At 48.1% G+C, this 25921-nt stretch overlaps 1 protein-coding gene and 1 pseudogene across 1 annotated transcript in view; one reads left to right on the forward strand and one right to left on the reverse strand.

Moving 5' to 3' along the window:
- The window catches only part of CA12 (carbonic anhydrase 12), a 462957-nt gene that overhangs the window by 364767 nt on the left and 72269 nt on the right, over positions 1-25921 (forward strand). The gene's annotated exons all lie outside the window — the stretch shown is intronic.
- Positions 2630-2760, reverse strand: LOC122807310 (annotated as a pseudogene).

Below are 25921 nucleotides of genomic sequence, written 5' to 3' on the forward strand. Positions count from 1 at the left end.
ATATGTGTAATTTATCCCAACAGTTAAAATTCAGTTGAGATCTGTAACTAGGAAAAAATGTGAAGATTTGTATTATGTACATTTGGTTTGACTATATAAGGAAGGGGTTTAATGGGGTTAATTAAGGTATGACTATTTTGTTCATAGGTGTGTTTTCATTTAGACTTTAAATTATACTTGGGATAAAAGTTTAAATGGGAAATGGGCTTAGTAATGGAGTTGTTAATAGTGCAGGACCATTTTTTGTCAGAAATTTTAAGTAATTGATAGGATTAGATACTTCTAATATCTTTTAGGATTGAGATGAAGAGTTTAGCAGCAGATTCAGAGTATAGATATTCACTGTTAATATTTGTTGATGTCTGAGTGAGCACTTTGTGTTGGTTTGGTAAGTGGAGTTCTCTGTAGGATGCCGATGCGGCCCAGTTTAATAACTACACGGCAGCAGGGCATCTGTCGGGAGTACAGAGGATGTTTTGAGACATCTTAAAGTAAATGAAAGCTAGTAGATTATGTAGCTCCAGACAATGAAGGGAATGGAATGCAACACTATGATTAGTACTATTAATCTGGGTGCTTGCAAACCTTGGAATTTTATTATATGATTTCTCCAGTTTGGCTAGCTAAAAGGACTGCAGTTTAATGAAACACAATGAGACATACAGGAAACTAGGGAGTACATAAGTCTGAGTTATGGTCATGAGTGGATAATCTGATAGGAAAGCTATTACTTTATAAGCAAGTCCAAGTTTGTGGCTGTTTTGGAATAGCATATTAAATGTGCTAATTCAGTCTTAAAGTATGGTCAGTTATTTTTCCCAGTAGTTTTATATATTTCTAGCTTAGTTCTAGTTTATTTGACTGATAATATTGTCATGTTGCTATAGTTTGACTCCTAAATTAGAAGAAGAAATACCTTTGGTTTAATTTTATTTGGATTTAAGAGCAGTTTAAACTGTTCAAGACAGTTGTCAGTTTTTAGAAGGAACATCATAGATCGTCCTGAAGGTGGCCAACTTAAGAGACTGTACATATTATTGTTCAGTCATCTGTATACTGCATTATATTTGCTGGGTAAGATGCTGTACACATTTTGTTTATAAATATGTTAAGGTGTAAAGATCCAAATGCTGAACCTTGTGGCACACCTACTATTATTTTCTGAAGAGTTGACAGCTCATCAGTCCAGCATGCAGTGTCTGAGGTAATTTTTAAACCAGTTTATTGTATTATTGATGCATCCAAGTTCCTTGAGTCTAAGCAATAGTATTGTATATGATACTGTATAAAATACTTTGGACAGGTCCAAAAATAGGGATATAGCCATTTGACCTTGATGTCATCCTTCACAAATTTAGTTTATGAAAGTTAGTAATACTGTTTCTGTGCAATGGCCTGGCCTAAATCCATGCTGTTTTGTGTAAACTAACTTGTTCTATTTTAGGTAGTTTATCAACTGTAGGTGAATGCATTTTTTAAATATTTTGGACAGAACAAGATTGCTGAAAGTCATTACTTTGTTAGTTCAACAGATTTTTCACATTTATGTAAGGGAATATAACATTGCTTCCAGTGTTCATCTTAAAACAATGATTTTATAAGTACAGATATTGGCCATGAAATGGCTACTACAGCTATTTTGCGATATTCTACTGGTAGATTATCAACTGCAAGAGAGAGAGGTTTACAATTTCAAATAGTTTTTTTTTTTTGTTTTTTAGGGTGGTAGGAGTTGAGTTGTGTAGTCAACATGGTAAGACTCACACTGACCATGTCATTTACTGATATGTTGGCTGTGTTGTGTTTATTAAGAGAGTTAAAAGCATTTGTATAGCAATAATTAAATCTACATGCTATGCCATTGTATATTTCTTCTGGGAGAGGGTATGGTAGTGATTTTTTAACAGGTTATCAAGTTTGTATAGTATTAAAATTATTTTGGTGCTTTCCTGTGGTTTTCTTATAGAATAATCTTTAATATGATACTTTTTGTTATGTTTCACAAATGCCAATATTATTATGGATTGTTTCTTGCTTTTTTCTAAATGCCAGTTTTTCCATGCTATATATATCATTTGCTCATTAGCTTTCCTATTACAGATGTAAGGTATGGCACAGGTTTTGACCTGACTCTTTGTGTGTTGAGGTGACTGGGAGTTTACTGATTAATATTGAAAGGAAGGTTTTGTTGAATTGAGTCACTGCATCATCTAAAGATAGTGTTTTTAATGGTTCACAGATGTTGTGCTTACAGATAGGTAAGAAGGAATTATTATTATTACTGAATGGTGGTGCTGCGGTAGCGTTGTCGCCTCGCAGTAAGACGCTGTCTGGTTCGATTCTCAGCTAGAGCGTCTTCTGCGTGGAGACATGCGAGAATGGGCGTACCTTCGTTGAAGGTTGTGCATCAGTGCTGGTAACTCAGCATGTAAAACTCAACTACCAATCATTAGCGGACCGGAGTTCCGCTGTGGCGACCCCTAACCGGGAAAAGCCGAAAAGACACAACAGCAACTGAATTTGATTGTAATTCTATTTTTTATTAGATGTTTCTAAGTATTTACTTATGCTTCCATATGGCATGGACAGGGTTATTATGACTAATGATGTCTGACATAATTTTTACATGGATAATTACACAGCTGACTTTCTTGTATTTGGGGAAATTACAGCAGTCAACCCCTCCAAAGTTCAATGCAAGGCCCTTGCCCTGGCAGGACTATCTTCTTGATAATGGTCTCTGTCTTGCCAGGTAAGTATATTCTCTCTTAGAGCTTTAAAGAAAATGTATCGTATTGAATTAAAGAAGCAAAACACCATAAGGTGGGTAATGCATATGACACGTAATATATGTGAAAGGGAGTTCAGGTTTGTTAAAGTGTTTAGGACTGAGCAATATACAAATGAATGAGAAATGTAAAATTAAACAAGAAATTCTGAAATAAAATTGTACAATACTAAGTTTAAAACAATAAAAATGAGCAATGATTTGTTAAAAAAAATAAATAAATAAATAAAATAAGGGATATCTTAAACTAGCTTAAAAATGACCAGACTAAAATTCAAAATGTTATTGGACAACAAAGCAGTAATATATTGGGTACATCTTCACAAAGCCCTATAAAAACAAGTTCATTCCTAAAAAAAAAAAAAAAAATAAGTTACAACAAAGTATTACCAAGACATGAATAAAGCAAATGACCACCATCTTGAAAGGCCATCTAGCAGAGATAAGTTATCAAATACAGAGATGCCCTAGAAAAAAATATATAAGCAAAAGTAAATTATATAAAACATTACCAAACAGCAGAACATCCCTTATGCAAATGCATAAATGCATTGCCAAATCTACATAAAAAGTGCAATTAAACAAAACAGAATAATTGTACATACACATATACACACAGAGACACACCAAACACACTTTACAGTGACAAAAACAGTATAAACACACATTTAAGTACATTGCTTGACATAATAAAATAACTCACTGATAAAATTGAAAGCATAAACCCATAAGAAAAGACTCGCTGGCTGGGGCAAGAAGTGATTGAAGTATACATGCAGAAAGGACCAGCCCTTCTCATCACAATAACCTAAAAGGCAAATTAAAAGCTACAGCACACAAAGGTAAAAAAAAGTATAAATAGAAGTGGCTATTAAAACAGTAAAAATGTACACATAAAAATTACCATATAAACCAAATTAGATACTCCCCGGGATTCATGAACCTTGCGCCAGGCGCCAGCATAGCGTCGGCGTTATAACGCCAAATATGGCTGCTTAGCGATTCAGGTATGAATGAATCCCACGTGCACTACGGCGTCGCGGTTCGTCTCCGCCCGGCGTAAGTATGCAAAACACACTGTGTGCAGTATTGCACCATGCAAATGAGGGCAAATAGCGATCCACGAAGTGGCGCAGGCAATGTAAACCAAAAGCGGTTTACATTTACCCAAACATACCGGAGGAGTAACGGAAGGCTGTCAAAGTCAGGTATCATATAGGTGCAATATGCCAATGTGGAAAGGCACCGAGAATGTCCAAAGAAAATATGCACAATATGTAAAAAATGACATAAATAGCGCGTGCATTAGAAAGAACAGCAGACCCCGGGATATGTGCACAGAAGTTGCAAAGCAATGAAATAATATGACAATGTCCTAAAGAGCAGTAGAACACAAATCAGCTGCACAGCCACCACACACCATAGTATGTATGTAAAGCTGCAACCCCAGCGCAATGGTTGTCAAGGAGTGGTGGCGGAGTCGGCGCCGTAACCATGTATTAGTAGTCAATTCCATGCAAATGAGGCAGATAATAGTGAATCGCAAAAGCGGCGGCGTAAGGATGGAGCAAGCGGCGTGGCGGTACTACACCGGTGGCCTACGAGATACATGTCAACCACAGAGGGTGTGCCACTGTAGGAGGAAGGATATTGGATGTCAGCAAATCTGGGCTGTACAATGCACATCACAGCATCAGGACTGGCGTGTTAGGAAATAGATGTGCTGAGAGTACATAATGCGGCGTACAAATGCATGTGCACGAGTATGACTACGTTCCCTAAACCAGTCATGTGACGGCCTCACCGTCAACAACCACGGATATAGGAAGGTAATGCGGAGAATCCGAGGAAATGCGGAAGCAGTGTAAATGGATCCGTAATGAGCAATTAACACCAATCACGGCAGGAAGGGCAAGCGCCGGCAGCTGATAACTCTGCATGCAGACTCCTGCATAACGGGAAAGGGGAGGCATATGAGTGCAAAGATAGTAGGGGATGTAGTAGAAATGCAAAGAGCAAAGAACCGAAATAGCACAGCCAAGTACAGAGGTAGCATAACTGCGGCTGCAGATAAAATGCATCATATGCCATGTGCCTGCAGGATGCAGTAATGTAAGATGCAAGGCGAAGGCAATGCAGGCAACTGTAATGTAACACTACAGGCAGTACCGTTGCAGTTGCAACCGTAAAACCACGGAAATAATCCATGGATACGGCCGCACAGACACACCCAATGACATCACCAGGTATACAGCACAACAGTAATAAATGTGAATGCACACAACACAGCGCGATTTCCCAAACGCCGCACCGTAGGGTGTAAACAGACGGGGAACTTTTAACATGTATATGCTCGGTGCCACCGTGGCCATGATGCATAGGTATGTGGCAGAGACAGACGGAGTTGCGGAGGGTGGTGCCGACAACTACCGTAGGCCTCACAGGAGAAGGAGAGTGTTCAGACCAAGGGTGACCTACCAGGGGCTGCGAGACCTGGAGATAGTAGAGCGCTACAGGGTGGACAGGGACACGTTACAGCAAATAGTGGAGCTGTGCCGGCGGCGCCTGAGAACAAGAGACAACAGAGGGGAGCCCATCCCAGTGGACACAAGGTATGTGTGAGCTTGCGAATACTGGCTACAGGTACCTTTCAAAGGCCCACCGGGGACATAATGGGCATCTCACAGGCATCAGCATCCAGGGTACTACACCAGTTCCTGGATGCCATGTTCACATGCCCATGAGCACATAAAGTTCCCCACATCTCAGGAGGTTGGCTAGCAATATGCGCCGCTTCCACCCGTGTGGCACAATACCCGGAGGTCCTGGAGTGCGATAGACTGTGCGCACATAGAAATCAAGTCACCACCTGGGGAGCAGGGTAGACGCTACATAAACCGCAAGGGATACCCCTCCATCAATTGCCAGGTCATGTGCAATGCGCGGCATTATCATGGATGTGTGTGCTGGCAGCCCTGGAAGCTACCACGAGTCCCATATGTGGTATGCGTCACAGCTATATCAGATATTGGACAGTGGGGACATCACACAAGGTCACCTTGTCGGGGATGCTGGCTACGCACTGGAGCCGTGGTTGATGACACCCATCAGAAATGCACACACACACATGCAAGAACACCATAATGAGGCACACGCAAGCGAGAATAATCATAGAGCGTGTGTTGGGATGTTGAAATCACGGTTCCGGTGCTTGGATACATCCGGTGGAGCCTTGCAGTACTCTCCAGGCACAAGTGCCCACATATTCATAGTATGTTGTATGCTACACAATATGATTCTGCGGAAACAGCTGCTGCAGGGACATAATGCCGGAGGGCCACCAAGCCCGCCACAACTGCCAGGGCAAGCACAGGCACAGGCGTTCAGCGCCATGGACACACTGAGCCAGCCCCAGTAGGTAGACAGAGGCGTGCCCAATATGCCTACGCCCTGGCAAAGAGGGAGCGATAGCACATACTTTGACAGTGTAGGCCCCATGGACTGACACCTCCTGACCTGCACACACAGTAAAATGGACGCCACACAAACATGTCCGCCCGTAATGTGTACCGTATGTGCGGACGTATGTGTGACTCCAACAAAGGCACCGCCCAAACACTGCACACCCAATAGCCAGCAGAGCATGGAACGCCAACACCTCAACGCCCGCCAGTTCTACAGCACCGCGTAGCCATATGCTGCCACTATCGCCGCCAAGTCGACCACACATGTGCGCATGTGCATACACGAATCTGAAATACATACCAGTACACATGTAGAAATATATGTGCGCATACACAGATATAAAGTACAACAGGGTAATATGGAACCCAGGGATGCAAGTTCACAGATAAGTAAAGGCGAAATCACCACATAGTAAACATAGTGACCGACAACCCGATCATCCTGGAGGGTGGGCAGGGCAGATGCGCCAACCATGGAAATGTTAACCTGCATCAATACATATCCAGCGTGTCGGGATGGTCACCAGTCCGCGGTACAGTAACGGGATATGTGTAGGGTTACCACCTGTCCCACGTTGAGGACAGTCCCCACTGGGCAGTTGTGTCCTGCAAAAACAATGACAAAATGGCAAATGTCCTGAGATTGTAGGACAAAACCATTTCCCATAATTACTTTATTAGTTGCATAAAACAGTTATTTTGTAGAAGAAACATCTAAATATGATAATAAACAGAATAAGCAACTGTAATGCTACAGGTTTGTATTCTGTCAAAAAAGTGAATCGCTGTCCTTTGTACTGGCCGTGGGTATGTGTTGGCATGCAAAATCTGACGTTTCTACAAAAAATGTCCCACTTTGGCCATTTGAAAAGGTGGCAACCCTACATATGTCGTGTCATATCCATAGGATATGAGTGCGGAGATACACGCCGCCACGGCGATGCCAACGTAGGTATTGTGTTCAACCGTCGGTCGCAGCGGAAAGCGTACCAGTGCAGTGTACGACATAATGAGGAGCGACCTCATTTGGGGTGTAAAACAGTTCATGTTCCTCGCAGTTCCTCCAAGTTCCACATTGAAAATGTCTCTCAAACATCCATTGTTAGGAATGTATATAAATGACATCCTGGTAAATAGAATGTACTCATAGTAAGTCAGTAAAGGTTCTTCACTGTAAGTAAATCAGCATATTATAATCAACCTATGACCTACTTAGCTGAAGTTGTCACTATGCCATTACTTATGTGTTCCACATTATGCCCATTTGTTTCACATTACTACTGTGTGTTCCTCACTCTGGAAATAGAAGGTTGACAGCCATGGCGGCAATATGTGTATGTGTGAGGTGAGGTTGTCGTGTGTTCCGCTGTGTGTGTGTAATGTGTGTGCCAGTGTAAACTGTGTATGTAGATGACATGTCACAGGCGGAGTGTAATAACAGGCGTAGGCATACAGTACAGGAACCATAGGCGTATCTACAGGACTACCCACAAAGATGTACTGACATCTCCTCAGTGGCTATGCCGCGTGGCGGCGTCAAATGATGCAAAGCGGAAATGTCCCAAAGTGTACCACAGGGCCATAGCAAACAGGAGATGCAAAGGACGCATGTACAAAGCATGACCGTGGGTATGGCAGCGATAAGGTAGACTCAACACGGTCCGTCGGCAGCGTTACACAGCATCAGGCATGTCGGCGAAAATGCGAATGTGCTATCCTGGCACCGATCGTGAACACTTACGGTCCGGTAAATACCGCGGTGTGTTCCGACCGTGACTTAAGCAAGCGGCACGAATAGGAGGCTACGGTAGCATACAGGCGCCCCAAGTATAGGACCACATTCACCGTAACTATCAGCGACAAAATGCCAATGGATAGTAGGCGCGGACGAACATCCGCAGATATATAACCCGATGTGAAGGAGGAATCGTGCAGGAAGCACACATGCAAGCGATACCGACAGCAGACGACATCAACAAAACAAACATTCCCGGAACAACAGACAGGTAACCCGCAGCTCCCCAAGCAGAGATGGAGCACACACACAAGCATATCCGGTATGTATAAATGCAAGACTCACACCCCGTACCCGTCACCCACATCCGCAGATATACCCCATTGCACATATCAAAGGGATAACAGCTAAAACCGTAGCAAACACATACAGGCAGTGAATGACAGCGGCATACCCACAACAAGCTCCTGGGAAACACTAGCAGCAGCTGATGCATCCATGCATTCGCTATGTACAGGAAAATAACAGCCATGTAACACATCTGAATGCACAACGCCATCGACAGGCCTTGCGCCAGGACACGGGACGCACATGTCGACCACAATACCATACCCAACACACACAATCACAGGCTAGCACGACAGCGAAATGTACCCGACACCACACATAGCGGATGCAGTCACACAAACATGATACAATACATACCATCCTCACGAAGGTATTGCAAATAACCAACGGCCACACGAGGAAAGAACCATGGCCAAGTGCCGACGCGTAACGAACGAAAGGAAGGGGGATCACCGCTGATATGCGCATAAGTACACACCGAGGAACAGCTAGTGGCCTGATTAACCCACATGCCTCAGGTGGCGAAATATAAGGAAGACTCCTGGATATTCAAACCATATGTTCATACCAAACTAATACAAATAGAGAAAGAGAAACAAGAGAAACAAGGGAATAGAGACGAACTCAGAACAAAAGGCCGGAAAGGTATGTCGAACCCACGACATGTACTGGTATGTACTTACGATCGTGTAATGAATCTGTACAGTATGTGAGCGGTGTGTGTAGGTAAAGATACCTGTCCATCAGGCAGAGAGGCGAAGGTTGGATATGTAATGCTAAAGCAGCGCATACCAGCGACTGTGGACAACGTGCACAGCAGTGGGACAACATGTACACACCGGGATAACCCCAGGTTGACTTGCCACCTTTTCAAAGGCCAAAGTGGAAATCGTCGGGACACATCAGATGTTACAGGTGGACACATACCCATGGTCAGTACAAAGGTTAGAACTCTACTCTTTTGCATAAAGAAAAGTGTAGTCTTGTAGCAGTTAAGTTGCTTATTGTGTGTCTTGTAACAGTTAGGAATGTACATACATAAATAAGTATGTTATGCAACTCTTACATAAGAATGGGATATAGTGATGTCCTACAATCTCAGGACATTTGCCATTTGTGATATATTTTGTCAGGACACAACTGCCCAAGGAGGAACTGTCCCTTGCAAAGTGGCACAGGTGGTAACCCTACCCAGGTCTGCCATAGGGGTTGCAAACACAGAACAATGCCACCACCCACGCTGATGCTGGCAGTGGATATCCAACAATGAAGTGCCACAGTAGGGGATAGGACATTTATGTATAGTGTCACAGCACACATGTGCATGGGCATATACCGTCGATGTCATACGGAATGTGCGCATCGTTGCCGTATCCCACGCAGTAGGGGCGACTATGTCAATTATGTGTAATGCAAAGCTGTCATGATGGATATGTTCACAAATCATAGACAGTATCACAGGCATAGCATGCATGATGGAGCGATGGCCTAATGTTATGTACATACACAAGATATGTATGGCCTGCACATATGGGACAATGTAGTAGCAGAATAGGTACCCGAAATGGAGGGAACAGCAAGTGACCATGTCCAAACATTCCATAGCAGGTGCAATGTGTGCCACAATGATGTCCAGCAGGGCCGTGTGTAAACACATGTGCAATGTACAGTACTGACACCCCCCCCATGGTAGTGTCCACTGAACGGCAGAACTGGATGTCAACTGTCATGTCTATACAGTACGTCCGCTGTGGTGGTACCATGGGTCTGTGTCACCCTACCAGCAAGGCAGCTATCACATGACTAGTGACACAGTGTGCCCCTGTGGGATGTGCACAGGACCTATGTCCCACAGCATGGTGTGTGTCAGTCTGTGGATGTCACACAGATGCCGGGCTGAGCAATGTGGCATGTGTGCACACATGCAGGACTGCTCCTCCCCCTGCCCACTGCAAGCGCCATGTAGGAGTACTACATGCATCAGTACTGGGGAGAACATGGCCCATGGCAGAGTAGATTACACCCCTGTGTTAGTGGCATGCAGGTGAGCACAGATGTGTTACATGACTGTCATTTGCATATGTAAACTGTCTGAGCGGGTAGAGAGCACAGCATGACTATACTGAGACATGTAACGTTGTATCCATTGTGTAAGGTACACCACACATGTGTTATTGTAACACGGCCTGCGTGTACATGTGTGTATGGCACAGGTACAAGGGCACCCAAGGTATCAGCTAGACATACGGTCCAGAAATGCATGGTCCTGCACATGTGTACCCACACCATGGTGTAATATGGCAACCACAGCACCATGTGGGCCATGTGTGTGTACATCAACCATGTACAACGTGATATGCCTGTATAGGGACAGTATCCATGTGATACACACCGGGCATGACTGTCGGTATGCAAAGGTGATGTGTATGCACTATGTGTGATGTAACTGATGCAATGATATCTACATGATATATCTGCCACACTGACACCTGTATGGGTGTCAGCAACATGAGTAGGATGAGCTAGAATGCTGCCAGGTATGTAGAAGTGGTATATGTAGGCATGTACAGTACTGTGTGACAGCAGGTAGTGTACGTATGCAAATACTGAGCATGAGGGGCCACATGTCTGAGAAACGTGCAATGCCACACGTCACTGAAATGTTGTAGTTAGCATGATATGCCTGCACCACTGTGTGAACTGTACAGAAGGCACATGGCGTAACATGCCGATACATAGGGTATGATGTGATGCTGGATGTGTACACTGTCAATAGCATAAAGTGGAATGGTGCTGAAGGGCAAAGAAGCGGATCATGTCTGATGTGATACCTCTGTACCACCCCAACCACCCATGCAATAATATGACAGGTGGCCAGCATGGGATGTGGTGTGCTGTGGCACACGAGCTAACAAGGGTGCCAGGAAAGGCATGCAGGTAGTCAATGAGTGTGTGAAGCATGTATGTCAAGATGTGGCCCAGTGCCATACTGAATGGCCCAGTCATGGGTGTAGAGATGCAGCCCCATACGTGCAATGCAGTACCATCCATGTGTAGTGTGATAGATGTGGTAGTGTGGTGGTCAGGGTGCACAGCATTACATGAATGGGCTAGCAGTCACTGGCGTGTGCTGCTGCAGAGACATGTAACAGCCAGGTTGGCGGGATACAACAACTTCTGGCGGTTGGAGGTGACATTGGGACTGTGTTCCCAGACATAACATGTGCATGGCAGTACTATGTATGTGTCCACAGGGTTAATACAATGTCCAGCCAAGGATTGGAACCCTGTAGTGAGTGAGAGTGTGTATTGTTGGTAGGTACCCCATTGGCAGGCACGATGCCAGCAACATCTGTGTCGTCAATGCCTGCATGACCGTGGTATGCTGCATTGAATGTGGATGTAGTCAAACAGCAGAGACATACCACCACACTGCGTGAGGCCCACACTGCAATGTCTGGCAGTCATGTGTAGGTAACTAGCTGTGGAGTATGTCATGCACCAGCAGGACACACCATGACTGTCAAGTGACACACAACACACAGGTGAACATAACTACCGTGCAACAGCCTGCACATGTGCCCATACAGCCGCGTGTGCATGGAACAGGAATACCACTGTGGCGTCTGTGAAAGGCCAGTACCACCATGTCTCAGTGTGGAATAGCATGGTCCCTACCAGTGTGTAAATGTAGCAGAAGTGCACTGTGATCACTGTTGGCATAGGCACATAGACTGTCCATCGTACAGGGTGCCATGCCATCAACTACCTCCGTCAGTGGATGTCAGTAATACCCGGCTGTAGTGTGTATGTACCATGCATGCTGCTATGGTTGTGTGTTTAGGGTGTGGCTAGCAGGGATGGTAAGCATGGATGTTCAGCAAACAGAGGGGGGAGGTGTGTAGGCCTAGCATACAGACACATGGAGGTTTGGTGCATGCTGAGGGTAGTGTAGGTATGGTATGTGTCATGTAATGTGTCACCCAGCTATAGCATTACTGCATGGCCAAGCATGTGTGGGTACATGGGAGTCCATACTAGGGAAGGGCGTGTTGCTGGCAATACATAGCAGTAGCAACTGTCCTAGGTGCAATGTACAGTATGCCAACCCGACTGGCATGTAACCTGTGGTGTACAGTGTATTCACTGTCACGTGTCTAGCAATGTGTGACCACGAACATGGGTATATGAACATGAACTACCTATGATACAATGTCTCATGGGAAAATACAGTATGTGTGTAAATCACGCTGTGGTGTAGGAACCACTTACCCGTGTGTTACAGTCAGGTATGTGCCTGGGAGGTATGATCTGTGTACAATCTGGACTGGCAGGTGTGCCGTGTAGGGCATGGAGGCAGGTCCCAGGCACTGCAGATAAATGACATGTGTGCTGTACTGTGTGTGCAGTGTTAGTGTACAGCACAGTGGAGGGTGTAAGCATTGTCACACATCACTGCATGCTGTGCCTACCTGTGACAGCCCTGCCGGAGACAGACATGTGACACCGCTGCACAGGCAGCATAGCATGTGAAGATGTACATGTGGGCTGCACACCTTAGCCAGATGTCCACACGTCATGTGTGCCACGGTAGTGTGGTTGAACACGACTATCAGACTGGACAAACAGCACATGCCTGCATAACAACAGTATGACCATAGTCAACAGTCCCAGTGACAGAGTAGGCCAATGTAGACTATCCCTGCATGCAGACCACTGGCTACTGGACACCTGGCTAGACACACACCTGGATGGTTAATTCACCATTGAGCCATCACATGTCCACGTCCATGTGGGCCGTACAATGTCATCACAGGGTGGTCACAATAGCAGGTGGCAAGGCGAACCACGGTGTACCAGGTGATGTGTCATGTGTGCATATGTTGACTAGCACAGCCGTTCACATGTCTGCAACATACTGGTGCACGATGTATACTGTTACATGATGAATGGAACTGCACTGTCACCCACTACAGGGCCATCTGACACAGGTGTGGTGTGACTGGTGTAACCCATGTTTGCACAGGATACACACTGCTGTTGTAGGCAGCCATGCTGGTGGCCACCAGTGATATATGCAGTGGTCATACAGACATACCGTACACAGTGTTCAGGCAGGAATGTCAATTGTTGTGGACGATGTGCTGCTATGTGAATGTGGGTGTTTGTTGTGAATGTCACACATCCAGAAGACACCATCTGGTGCAGTCATGGTTGTCAACACCGGTACACACAGCCACAGCAGTCAGAACCCAGTCCTGACAATGTGTGTCAGTCACCCTTGTACCGTGTGACATATGTGCACATGGCGGAACACCTCCCACTGTCATCTAAGCTGGCTACATGATGGCTGGAATGTGCTGTAGAAATGTACAATGCTGGTAGCCCAATGAAGTACCTGGAATCAGACACAGTACACTATGTCAGCCATGTAAACCATGCACAACAATGACTGCCCAACAGACACAAACAATGCATTGACACATGGAACATGTGCTCATGACAACCCCCACTGAGGTATGTTGCACATATAGATGTGCAATTGTCATCTATGGCCATAGCATGGATGCAGACACACATACTCCACAGGTAGTACCATGTGATGTAGGTAGGGGGGCATTGCTTGTGTATATGTCACAGTAGATGTACACAGACATGTCCTGCATAGCCGTCATGTAGGGGTAGCTGTGGTATGTCACTACTGGACATGCCCATACAGATTACCATGTCCGGGAGGAGATGTGTTAGGTGTGTACCACATGTGACATGCTGACAACAATCTGCGATGTGTATGGCTGCCCGGTGTACCTGTGTGACAATGTCTGTGATGGGTGCAAAGGCACATAGTATCGTATTGTATGCACACAAGCCCCACATAGCTGCATAGCCTGAACATACAGTACAAGGAGTGTGTGGGGTGATAGCAACCCACAGGTGGAGATGGGTACGGACGGCTTCCCACAACCACATGTGTGTGTACGGTGTTCCGCCCACACATGAGCATCTGAGAGGCTAAGCGTCACAGCTGTACAGGGTCGCATGCATATATGTTCAGCAACATCCCTGTATGTCCCACCACTGGCCTGTGGACCGATGGACACCAACCAAATGTGCAGATATGAGATGTGCACAGCACATCACAGATGCCTACCATAGAACAGGCCTACCATGTAGACATGTGCACAGTAGGTCTGCGCCCCCTGCAGTCAAACACGTTAGGTGCCAAACCCCACCAATAGTCCAGGCAATGACACAGATGGACGTGCATGCCTCTGTGTATGTATGTCTGTGAATGGCTGGGTCATAGCAATCTAGCCGTGTGACGATTGTGAAGAAGAATATGAATAGGTGGTATGTGTGAGGGGTGCATCATATGTGTATGGTCAGATCGACGATACCATCAGTGGGCCTGCTATGTGAACATCCCTGTCCCCATACATGGATACCTCTGCTGAGGCCAACACCACATTCACACAGGGAGGGATGGCAGTGTAGTGCAGCAGCAGACATGTAAGTGGCAGCGGGCAATGGATGTACACATATGTGTTACCCACATCAGTTCAGGCAGCTATCCATGTGCATGGGATAGCGGTGTGTGTACACATACAGCACTGTGTCGATCAACATCCCAGCACATAGCACCTGCCAGGGCTACAGTGTATGCATGGATGTGTGATACCTGCATGCACCACACACACCCTCAACAAGCAGCGTACAGCATACCTCGCTGGAGGACAGTACCATGGTGATAAACATGTTGAATGTCCATATTCACACAGCTATGACAAAAGCAATGGACAGCCACCCTGCCAATACCGTCAGCCCCTGGGTGGGTCACCCATTGCCATGTATGTGGCATACCCTGCCATATCATGCAGAGATGACCATCAAGGCTGCATGAGCTATCACAGTCCCACATGGTGCAGCGGACAAAGGCACTCTCACTATCAACCATACACAGTAGTAATGTGGTGGCGATGCACCCTGTCATGTTACAGGTGCTGTGTGATGCTCTGCACAATGTGTGTGTGTACATGCTATGCATGGCCTTTCCTGCTAATGTGTCATGGTTACACATTGCTCCATGTCTATCACATCGTGAACACAGGTGAGCTGTGGCAGTTGTCCAGCACCAGTACAGTGCTGTGTGGAAGTACATGGCACAACACATGCATGTGCAGGTGTCCCGTGTATGTGTACAGTGCAGCTGCTGGCGTTCACAATGGACACAGACGTGATGTGTACCGACATATACACAGCGTACAGGTGAACAGTAGCACAGACGTCACATGGGGACTTATGCCAACTGATATGGACATAGGTGCAGCCAGGTACACATGTCCATGGCAGGCTAACATCTACATGAATTGCGTGCACAGTGTGATGGGGTGGCACACAGATATGATGTGACACCAAGTGCTCAATGGTGTGAAGCCACAACATCGGCTGTGTCACCGCCACGATGCCCTTCACAGATCACTGTGCAGATGTCGTACATGTCATAGCAATGTATTTCCAACAGTATGCCAGCACAGCAGTGTGAATGTGACCTGCCACCATCATTATGTCTTCCAGATAATGCCACGTTCCCGGCTTCCACCATTTAGCCGACAGGAGGAGGAGGTCATCATACCATACCTCCAGAGTAACTACAACGCCCTGTTTAGCCATGTGCCACAGCAGGCACAAGAACGGCAGGAGATGTGAGAGGAGTTGTGCAGGAGGGTGAACAGCGTGGCCGGAATCAACCGCAGCTACCAACAAATCCGCAGGCACTGCACAGACCTGATCCGGCATGCAAGACAGCGTGCCGCTGCAATCGCCAGGCAACAACGTGGGCCAGGTGGTGGGCCACCAACACAGCCCCCACTCACAGCTACGGAGGAGCTCCTGGCCAGTCTGGGGACACCCACGGAACAACACGCAGAACCACTTGCGTCCATCGTGGAGGTGGGTGTCCCCCGAGCTATGAGCCTGGAGCCGCATGGTAAGGCAGTGTTGCATGTTTGTATGATAGGCGACGTCGGTGTGGGTGTCATAGTACAACACATGATATAGCAATACATGCCAGGTATATGGCCACACAAGATGCAAACCATTGTATGCTATGTTGTGTTAGCAGACATGTGCATAGCACATGCTACCACACACATGCATGATGTGACATGCACAGTGCTGACCGTGGAGATAGTAATGGCTAATGTGTATACCTTTGTGTAATGCCTTTACAGGTATCGCCTGGCGTGTCGCAAGACAAGGGTCTGTTGCAGGTAAGTCTGTTGCTAGTCAAACGCATGTTCTGCTGTATTGATATTCCCCATGTGTCTAGGCATGACATGCTCACCTGTGTGCCCCCGTCCACGGTATACAGCCCGCACCACCCGACACACACCACCCATGTACAGTAGATACACCATATCGTAGAGTGGTATGACACCACACAACCTATTGGTGTGTTACGTGCATTCAGCCATGCATACAATGGTGTAGGTGTTACACAATGGCTGCATGTGTAGTATGCATTGGTATGCCAGTGCAGTATGCACACAGTACCACAGAGTGAGCTGTGATCTGGCCAGAGCACAGGTGTTACCAATGTGACCCATGCCCCTGCATCGGGTGCACACGTTGTGACATGGCGCATGCCATGTCCCATGCACGTGGATGTCTGGCTGCAGCATTGTCACACCATGATATGACCTATGCACAACATAGCAGACATACACACTGTCAGCATATCCGTAGAGAATGTGACACGTCACACTAGTATGGGTGTATGTCACATGGGCCACCACAGGGCCGTGCACGATGTCTACCACACACAATTGTCAATGACTCAGACAGACAAGGCCATGGTTGATACCCACAGGCATGTTGCCACACAGCACATCCACAGTGGGTACTCACCGTCGCACCCTGTACACACATAGTGGGTTCATCACTGTAGTGGACCCCCTGGACATCTGATGTAGTACACCAGTGACATGAAATGCCTCTCCACAGCTACTACAGGTGCCTCCAATGTCCACCATATATGTGCTGCTGAGCAGCTGAACTGACTTACAGACATGGCAATGTAATGCGTCCAGGTCACGCATCGCACAGACACATAGCTGTGTCCTGCTACTGTGCAGTGGCACAGAGCCCGCACTACACACCGTGACAGCTATGCATACAGCTCACAGCAACGCACCTGCACAGACATCACTGTTACACATACATTGTATCTGTACACTGTACACATAACACTGCACCGTGACAGCCATTGTGATGTGGTGGGACACCATCTTCACATGTCCACATGATACCGCACATGTTTGCGGTGTACATTACATAGTGTCGGCAGCCATGTGTACTCTCAACTAGCCTGGGCGGCCACACGGTGTATCACGCTGTTGCATGCAAACTACCATGAAGGTGTTGACTGTATGCCTATTAAATGACACCTGCCTGTTGTACTGTCCCCACCAGGGCAGTGTACATACTGCCACTATGAATGTCTGGTCTGCATTCACTGGTCTGTGTTGTGTGAATGCTGCATGCCACCTGCATTATCACATGCATGCTGTGTGTGTGTGTGTGTGTGTGTGTGTGTGTGTGTGTGTGTGTGTGTGTGTGTGTGTGTGTGTGTGTGTGTGTGTGTGTGTGTGTGTGTGTGTGTCTGTATTGTAAACCGATGGTATGTCTTGTATTGACAGGTGCTGTAGGTGCGCCCCTCCGCGTCAATCTGATGCTAGTGTCCCCACAGATACTAGTGGTGATGACCATGTGCATGAGGCACAGGCAGGGTCGTCACAGGCAGAGTCTGTGCCACTGGAGAACATCACACATACGACCCTTTCATCCCGACACGTTCAGATGCCGACATACCCCAACACCGCTGCCCATAGATGACGGTCAGTCAGCGCCTGTTGTCCCCGAGCAGGAATGTGGTGGCTGCAGAAGGTGTGGGTACACACGATGTTGCCAGTGTAAGGACTGGTGCAGTGCCACGCAGGCATGTGGCAGGTGCTGCCCGGGGAGCACCGCCAGACATACACCTGCCGTATAGGGTGCAGCAGCTGGCATAACCAGACGCATCCTCCAGACTGTAATGCCGGCGCAGGCACGTCCCCAACGGCCGAACCAGGGAGGGCAGAGGCCGCAGAGGTCCGCAATCCGCACTTAAATGACAACATCCAGGCATTGGCAAATGCACAACAGCATCTTGCCGATGTTCTGATAGGAGATTGGACATGGCTGGTCTCTCGACCGAGGCTTGGCCATCCTTGAGCGGCGCAGTCCGTGCAGGAACACCAGGTAGGGTGAGGCATAGCACGGGCGTGTGCCAGCAACACCACCTGCTGCAGGTCAGCGCAAAGCGCCACCTCCCATGCCCACACAGACAGTGCTGGTAGCAGTAGCACTGCAGCTGCTACTACACCATCCACACCAGGACAGAGCAGGCCACGGACGTGGCCCTGGACGCCCCGTCAGGCACGCTTCAGCGGACATGTGACATCGAGAGTGACAGTCCGCATCCACCCGTCGCGTCTGCGACTCCAGGCATGCTGGTCACGCCGCCGCAGACACAGTGAGCCGTAACACCTGCACTGTACAGTCAGGCTGCCAAGCATACCCCGTAGGCATCACAGATGACTGAACTGTGTACACACACACCCACACACAGCAGACACAACTGTAGGGCTCCACCACACCCACATGCAATCTACATAGTCATGCCCACTCAATGCACTGGCCCTTACACACACACATGATGTCATCCATTGGTACAGCCCATGCCTGTGGCACACATATCACCCTGTGCATATGATGAAGCTCTGCCGCATAACTGTGAGCCACACCATCAATGCACGGTTAAGCTTAACATATTCAGATGCACAGGGTGGACACGATAGTGAGAGGTGTATGAGATACCTGAGTCCGCATAGTACGTGATGTGAATGATGAGGTGTGTGGTATGGCTGGTGACAGGAGTGAATGTGATGTTGTGCACGGACATCATGCAGCAGACATACCATGCAGGACAGGTGCAGCATTCATTGATATGTGGTTACATGTGTAGCACCATGTCGGTGCAGTTAACCCGTATGATACTGATGGTGTACTTGCACATGCGCTACTGGGAGCACTGTAATTAGTTCCCCACGGTAGTCGGGGTACCCACAGGCATGTCTGGCAACATCAGCATAGCACAGTTACCCACATCCCGCATGGACCCCTATATAGGTACATAGGCCATTACGAACGAACAGGATATGTGCCCTACGACATGTGTGGACCTAGCATGACTGTGTGTGGCATGCCTAACACCCCTCAGGATGGGGATGCCATATGCATCAGTCCCCCGAGCCTCGCCTAGCAGTGACACACAGAGGTTGACTCGCGCATAACTAACGCCACACATCCACACGCCATTAGCAGTCCTGGACAAAGGCAGTCATGGCCCTTTCCTTCACATGGCCTGGCACCTCCCCGTGTTGTAGGTGTCTGGCCGTTAACCCTGTTCCCAGCACGCCCCACTCCATCTTTGTGTTGAGGTGTCTGACAGTCGCTTCTGTGCCCGTTTGCATGGAGCCTGGAGGTGGATTGTGCCCAGGTTACCCAGGTGAGAGATGGACTCGTATGTCAGGCACAGATCACCACGGAGCAGCTGTGCTGTGAAGATCCACAGTCGGTGTCCCCTTGGCCATGCAGCTTGTGACACATGTCCTAGCACCGTCATCCCCGTCTTGTGGAACGTTTGCGGTCCTTCCGAGTGCTGCAGGCATCAGGTTAGCTACAGGCCAGATGTGCCATTGTACGCAGTCATTGCTCTGGTGTGTGATGTGTACAGGGGTACAATGAACACCCCTGATGTGGTTGCCATTCCATCCAGACCAGGAGGCCACAATGGAATGTCTTCACACCCACATTGCCATTGTGTGTGCTGACAGAGGTTGCCAACAGGTGGGGTAGCCATTTCCCGAACACGCCCACCATCTTTTAATGGCGCACCACCCACATGTGACATTGGGACTAACATGTCCTTCACACTGGGTAGGGCTGCACCTTCTCTGGCATTTAGTAGCAGGCCATGGCTCTGGCACCAGTCATCCATGTCTATGACGCTCTAGGTGGATGTCCCGGTAACATGGGGTGTTGGGTATGTTGGCTGCGCGTAGTCATCTGCATACCTTGTCTGCTACAATCCCCCTATGATTGCATGCACATTGAAGGTCGGATGCCATATGGCAGGGGGCACAGGAGTGAGCCCTGTGGGCCTCCACTGGGTCCAGATATGAGTGTGACAAGGCACCTTGAGCACCAACCCTGTGTGGTGTGACCTCCAACCTGTCTGAGAAGCATCAGGTGACATATGTCCCCACATGTATGCTGGCGAGCCTTCCATGGGTCCCATGTGTAGTGTGCTCTGAACGCCCCAACCAGGTCATGGTACTGTGTGCAAACCCACGTATCCCCATCAATGGCCTTGGTGACCACTCCAGACTGGACGAGCAGGTTCGGGAGGCAGGATCCGCCCTAACTATGTAGTTGTGGGTATGTTCCGGTATTGTCTGTACACCTATCTGTAACCATGGCCACCTGTATGGACCTCCACACAGCTTTGCAGACAACACTTGTCAAGTGTATAGGTGGCTGTTGACAGTCCATAGGAGCACTACCCTGGCATAGTGGGACCACAGATGCCATATGGCATCCATTGGGGACATAGCCCATAGTAAGGCTAACATGACACAGTGGCCGCATGTGGGCCGAGGGCCTCAATGAGGATGGGTAGCACACAGCCAGGGACACCATCGTGCCCATTGCTGACGTGTCAACCGCCATAGAGATATGGGATCACCCAGGCCATATGACATGTTTGGGAGGATACACTCTGGTGGGATGGATATGTTCCCTGTTGGGGGGGGTATGCATGGAACATGTCCTGTGGTTTGCAGACAATGTCTGTGGGTGCAGTGACTGTTGTACCATTCTGGACCATTTCCAGGCAAGTCTGTGTGCCCCCAACCATGTCCTTACCACAGTTAGGGAAGGCCCTGTGGTTGTCTCATGTGCCCTCTGCAGTACCACCCACAAGGGGACCCGGGTGATGGTTTGTGGGGGCGTATGGTGACGCCGGTATGAATGGGTGATGGTTTCCCTGGTACTGTCATTGCCCCGCCCTGTAGTAGCTCCAACTGTTGATGTACAGGTAGTCAGTGGCTGCTGTCCACCACACCATATGCCTACCTGTGGTGGACAAGGTCCTGATGTCATCATGTTTGCCTGTTGCAGACATGCATATGGGTGATCGGGGAAGGCATTCGTAGGCTGCCGGTCTGGCCTCTGTTCAACACTGGCATGGAGGACTTGTAGGGTACCACACCGGGTCGATGATGTGTGTGGTTTTCTGTGGAGAGGTCATCACTGAGGTCCCCCATGCTGGTGTTGGTTACAGGATGTGGATGACCAGTGGATCCACTATACGGTCTTGCATCACCATTGAGGGCTGTACATCCTGTGTGGGGCATATCCTCACCATGCGTGATGGGCAGAACTGCCAGACATCCCCTAGTATGTATGGTGCATGGCTGTTTAACAGTGGCCAGGTGTGAACACCTGACCGCTGGCGATGTGTTGTGCCATGGGTAATGTTCCCAGGCTATGTATGGGTGGTTCATGTCACCCAATACGGTGCTGTTGTGAGAGCATGCCCACTCACCAGTGTCCTCAGGACATCTGTGAAGGTATCCTGTGTTTGGGAGGGTTGTCGTACGCAACAAACTGTAGGCCAGTCCCACACATGGTTAATTGCACCTAGATATTCCGCAGCAACGCCTTGTATTTACGCCTGTGGCATGGCCGGGTTGCTGTTGTGTGGACACACAGGATGGTCCGCATTCCGCCACCCATGCCGCCGCACCATGTGTATGCATGTCTGATCTGTGCCGACTTGCGTCTGAGCATGCCCAGTAGGCAGCTGTGTAGATAGACACTTTTAACAGCACAGTGCACACCGCGCCCGCCTGCAGTTATACCCGGTGCATGCCTGTATCCCCTACGAACGCCACGCCTGTGGCATGGCCAGGTTTCTGTTGTGTGGCTGGACACACACGACGTCCATTCCGCCACCCATGCCGTCATAACATGTGTATGCATGTCTGCCCCAGCCGAGTCAAGTGTCTGAGCATGCCCAGTATGCAGTGATGTACTGATCAGTAGTTACTTGTTATTCTCGACTGCAGCACTAATGCAGTTAGTGTACGGCTACCTGGGATGGTAACAGACCGCGTGATCGCGCGACTTGTCCAACACCATCGGGCGCATTGCCTCTGCAAATGATACCACTCACGTAGGGGTATGCCTCCTGACAGCGCTCTGCTCAGTAAACTCGGCAGTACAAGCTGTAAATGCTTCATACTGTAGTCCGTGCATGTAGATAGGCGAGGTTCGCCCCCGCCCCTTCCGCGGTGTGTGTGTGTGTGTGTGTGTGTGTGTGTGTGTGTGTGTGTGTGTGTGTGTGTCTCTGTGTGTGTGTGTTTCCAGCTGCCTCTGCGACTGATTATGCTTTTAGACGCTCCGCAACACATGCCTTGGCTATTGCCAACTATTGTCTTATGGTGACGCCAGCAGCCTACAAGTATGCCTGTGACAGCCTGTTTAGCAAACTCGTAGCTGCTCTGTAAATGCTTCCATACAGTAGTGTGTTCATGCAGATAGTCGAGGTTCGGCCCCGTCCCTTCCGTGTGTGTGTGTGTGTCTCCGTGTGTGTGTGTTTCCAGCCGCCCTTGCGACCGATTATGCTTTTAGACGCCCGCAACACATGCCTTGGCTATTGCCAACTATTGTCTTGGTGACGCCAGCAGCCTTCGGGGCATGCCTGTGACAGCTCTGTTTAGTAAACTCGCAGCTGCTCTGTAAATGCTTCATACAGTAGTGTGTTCATGTAGATAGTGAGAGTTCGCCCCTCCTCGCCCTTCCGTGTGTGTGTCTCTGTGTGTGTGTGTTTCCAGCTGCTCTGCGACTGATTATGCTTTTAGACGCCCGCAACACATGCCTTGGCTATTGCCAACTATTGTCTTATGGTGACGCCAGCAGCCTACAAGTATGCCTGTGACAGCGCCTGTTTAGCAAACTCGGTAGCGGCTCTGTAAATGCTTCATACAGTAGTGTGTTCATGTAGATAGTCGAGGTTCGCCCCGCCCCTTCCGTGTGTGTGTGTTCTGTGTGTGTGTGTTTCCAGCTGCCTTCTGCGACTGATTATGCTTTTAGACGCCCGCAACACGGTTTATGCCTTGGCTATTGCCAACTATTGTCACTACTTGCGGGTGACGCCAGCAGCCTACAAGTATGCCTGTGACAGCGCCTGTTTAGCAAACCCGGTAGTTGCTCTGTAAATGCTTCATACAGTAGTGTGTTCATGTAGATAGTCGAGTTAGGCTGGGCCCCTTCCGTGTGTGTGCTCTGTGTGTGTGTTTCCTGCTGCCTCTGCGACTGATTATGCTTTTAGACGCCTCGCAACACATGCCTTGGCTATTGCCAACTATTGTCTTGGCGGTGACGCCAGCAGCCTACAAGTATGCCTGTGACAGCGCTCTGTTTAGTAAACTCGGTAGTAGCTCTGTAAATGCTTCATACAGTAGTGTGTTCATGTAGATAGTCGTAGGTTCGCCCCCGCCCTTCCGTGTGTGTCTCTGTGTGTGTGTGTCTCGTGCTTCCAGCTGCCTCTGCGACTGATTATGCTTTTAGACGCCCGCAACACATGCCTTGGCTATTTCCAAATATTGTCTTGGCGGGTGACGCCAGCAGCCTATGGGTATACCTCTGACAGCGCCTCCACGCCAGTTAACCCGGTAGCGCTGTGTAATGCTTCATACTGTACTGAGTTCATGTAAATAGGCGTAGGTTCATCTCCGTCCCTTCCGTGTGTGTGTGTGTTTCCGGCCATGTTTTCAAAAATACACAACTGAATAAGCAATATTGTTAAAGTGTTCACAATCAACAGTGTGATATTTAAAATCATGTTAAGACTCACATTGTTGATTGTAGAACATTCTTAGACATAGCATTTTTCCCACACGTTGTAGGAAACAACGTAAAACGTTGTATGTTTTAATGAACTGTTTAAATGTTACGTAAGACTTGTGTTGTGTCCTGAGAACTGGCGAGGGGACTATTCTTGCTGCAGGTTGCTGGTTTGTTTGTGTTTCATAGTACAATATCATGTAAATAAAGTGTGTTCATAGTATGCTTTCTGTGATGTTGACATGTGTGTGTGTTTCGATTTAGCAGTACGCGTCTGTTTTCTATGCTGTAAGCTACATCTCCATTGCTCGCGATAGAAAGTGACAAATGGAAGTGTAAGGGTGGACATTTAAAGCCTGGATACTTCCAGAATATGTTATGTGTAAGTCTCACGTAAATAATCCAACGGGTGATAGCGCATACATGTTCTATGAGAAGTACCTTTGGATACCATATGCCACCTAATAGGTCGGGACGGTAAATGTTTATGTTGACTGTTCCATCTACCTATAGTGTGATTATGGTTTTGTGGCCATAGGTGCCAGCAAGTCTTCCCTGTTCATTGGGTGCTTTGCCATGGTGTATTGACATCAATCCTATTAATTCACCAAGGATGTCTTTCTTTGGTGTCAACGCCATAGTTTGACCATCCCATGTCATTCCCAGCAGACGGAGATTGTGCCATTGGTATCTTTACACAGGTGACCCAAATCTGTTCCACTGTATGGAAGCCGCAGATCCCCATAGATGTGCTGGCTAACATGGAGTGTTGTAATAGCGCCCGGGTATCTTTGTGGCCCCAGCGGTCTTTTCTTTGAATGGGGAGTGTGTACTGCACAATCGCAGTCTGTATTCCCTGGGTTATGCTCGGTTGTAGCAGCTGTAGGATTCCCCAGGTTTGCAGCTATGGGTTGCCATCTTGGCCGTGACGTTGGTTCCATCCATGGGAACCGCCTTACTGGACGCACTGTGAGTAGCCGGGCTGTCAACATTTCACAGCTGCATTCTCCATTTCCGTGGATGATAAATTTGTGTGGTATTAGCCATTGGTGAGTAACGATATGCCATGGCCACGTCCGCATGCATCAGCGGGATCGATGAATCATCTGCCAATCCATTGTTCACACACCCATATTTGCATACCCACGATCCCATGTCTGCCACCCTCGTCAGTACCCCTTGCACACCCTTCATGTGCCAATGCGGAAATGGGATAATGAAGCATGCACGTGTATGGGCTGGAATGAATTTACTTGGCAGCCTGTGGGAGTCCTATTCATATGTCCTGCATTTCATGGACGGCTTCGTCATCACCACCTTGAAGACGCTTTGTGGTGCATATATCTACCTGTGCCGAGTCACGGGCTGTCACCTCTTCGGTTCACACTATGTTGCTCCACACACTTACTTAAGGAGTAACTTTGGTCCTGCAATGGACACCCATGTGCATATGTAAAGAAGTTTAGAACATGTTGACTGTGTCCATTCGCCAGTGGGTTTGACCTGCCGCCGTATGTTCCTCCATTCCCGGATGTCTGTCCGCCTTCACCCATATTATGTAGTGCTACGAACCCG

Source organism: Protopterus annectens, chromosome 7.part0 (genome assembly GCF_019279795.1).
Source record: "Protopterus annectens isolate FY-2018-M chromosome 7.part0, PAN1.0, whole genome shotgun sequence".
NCBI classification, from domain to species: Eukaryota; Metazoa; Chordata; order Ceratodontiformes; family Protopteridae; genus Protopterus; species Protopterus annectens.